This window comes from Octodon degus, unplaced genomic scaffold, assembly GCF_000260255.1.
Source record: "Octodon degus isolate 3935 unplaced genomic scaffold, OctDeg1.0 scaffold00014, whole genome shotgun sequence".
NCBI classification, from domain to species: Eukaryota; Metazoa; Chordata; class Mammalia; order Rodentia; family Octodontidae; genus Octodon; species Octodon degus.
Genome location: NW_004524590.1, coordinates 4,459,695 through 4,462,253, shown reverse-complemented (window position 1 = coordinate 4,462,253; position 2,559 = coordinate 4,459,695). Strand labels below are relative to the sequence as shown.

General features: G+C 39.0%; 1 pseudogene; it reads left to right on the top strand.

The window, feature by feature from the left end:
• The first annotated feature begins 348 nt into the window (after positions 1-348).
• The window catches only part of LOC101580288, an 8,661-nt pseudogene continuing 6,450 nt past the window's right edge, over positions 349-2,559 (top strand).

The following is a 2,559-nucleotide window of genomic DNA, read 5'->3' as shown; positions in this document are numbered from 1 at the left end:
AAGTTCAATCCTGAGTAACACATTCCGTGTCAATCCCATCAATGCTGGCCACAGAAACCAGACATTGTGGTAAGTGCCTGTAATCCCAGCCCTGGGGAGGCTGAGAAGGAGGATCGCTGAGTCTTAACCATGTAGTGAGACACTGTAGCAAGTGAATAAATAATCAAAATGTTAAAAATATTAAAGAAAAGGAATATGCTCTAAAGTTGGACTTAGGCTCCCAATGAATTAAAATAATCAGGTTTATATTACCATAATGTAATCAAGGAGAACTATAAGAAGCTGCTTCAAAGATCATGGAGACAGGAGTATTTTTTTTTTCACATAGAAGAGACAGAGTTATGTGCCATGGCTGTGACAGGTGTGGCTCCAAGACGCCATGTGCCTGAAGCCTGTGGCCAAATGAAGGACTGCATGAGGCAGAGCAGCCTTCTGCACACGCATTACTGCAGGCAAGGTGAGGCTCTGGGCTTCCGGTTCTCATCAGGATCAGTACAGCTGGAGGAAACTAGCAGATGCGCAGCAATCTCTACTACACCTCTGAATCAATTGCAGACACCACCAATGTGGCACATCGTTCTTCTCTCTTGAGCTTAAATACAATTCTTTGAGTGATTACCAAGTTGGTAATTGCTCAATTACCAAATTACATTTATTTAGGCCTTTAATTTTGTTTAGCATTGATAATGGGGGGGCGGGGATATAGCTCAATGTCACAGCACCTGCCTAGTAAGCACAAGGCCCTGAGTTCAATTCCTGGAACCAAACAATTTTTTTTTTCATAGAGCCTAGACTGATCACTAAAGTTTTCCCCAATTATCCTTAATCAGTATCCAGAGTTTTCCAAAAATAGTGGTGATAGTGTTGGTGGTGGTAGTGGCACCAACAATTCCTTGAGCATCTGTAGTAAGTACTAAGATAAGGATTTACAAAATAACATCATTGTACTCTATAAAATTTATGAAAACATTTAGAGAAAATTTGCATAGTTCTTTTATATTTGTATATTAAAACATGCCTTTATTATAACATAGTGAAGGAATATTGTGTACCTAATCTTTAATAATGGAAGGCTATATATGTTCTCCGACTCTCTGAAATAAGGTATCTCTGGTGGGTACGGTAGCACAGCATGCAAACCCAACAGTCCTGCCTAGTGTCTAAGGCAAGAGGATGGTTATAAATTTGAACTGAACCTGCCCTAAATAGTGAGTTCAAAGCAGTACAACAAAAGAAAAAAACACAAAACTTCCCAAACAAAAGCAAAATAAAATACCTTTTATTTTATTTTAATAATCATAGAATTACTCAACTTTAAAAAAAAATTATTTTGTTTTATTTGTTAATACAGGGTCTCGCTACACAGCTTGGTGTGTCAGGGCTTCTGGGGCAGCATGACATGTGGTACTGGGGATGGAACTCAGATCCTTGTGCTTGCCAGGCAGGCACTTAGACCACTAAGCTATCTCCCCAGCCCTGTACTCAACATTGTAAAGGAGAGTCTACCTATGGGGTAAAACAAGAAAAATATGTGTAAAACTTGCACTGGAAAAGAAACAAAAGTGTCTTATAGACAAATGATGTATTTATAATAAAAATTGTAGAGAAGACATTAAGAATGATTGCAACTAATATTTATGTGGATATCATAACTGTAAAACTTAACACATATATAATGTTTGATTGTATATCTGTAAGCCAGCAATGAACAAGTGGAACATTAAGCTTGTGTCTAAGTTACTCTCTCATTACTGGGACAAAATACTCAACACACACAAGCTAAAGGATGAAAGGATTCTTGAGCTCACAGTTGCAGAGGTTCCAACCCGCAGCTGGCTCCAAGGAGGGTGGGTGGCAGAGAGGATCATGGGAGGAACAGTCCGTGGAAAGCAGGCAGAGCAGGAGACAGCACGCAGCAAGCTGCCCTTTCCATTTAACCCCATCAGGCTACCTGCCTTTTGGGAGGTTCCGCCCACACCGGTGGGCCTTGCAGTTACCCACATCCAGAACACGATCAACTAATTCAGTTATTATACATCCGTAGTTGAGATCCAGCCACCTCTACAAATTTCCATCTATGAGGGGTTAAGGCTTTGAAGGCTCGCCAAGACACAAATCACAACACTTAGAAAATAAGAACACCGTCAGCCATATACTATCACGAAAAATAGGTATAATAAAAATGGAGAAAATGTACTGGCACAAGAAATCACCCCGCATCATTTTTTTTCTTTTTGTGTTTGGTGCCAGGAATTGAACTCAGGGCCTTGCACTTACTAGGCAGGTGCTGTGACATTGAACTGCATCCCCTGCCCCATCTATCGTCATTGCTAAACAAAATTAAAGGCCTAAATAAATGCAGTGAATTCCCTGTTTATGGATCGAAAATTTGTGTTAATCTAGTATAAGAGAAGTACCAGTCTTCCACAAACACTTGCACAATACAAAATATATTATATCATTTCTGACCACATTTAAAAAGACTAGCAATATTCTGATAACAATAGTATATATATATATATATGAAGAACATTTATATAAAAACTATAGTTTATATAG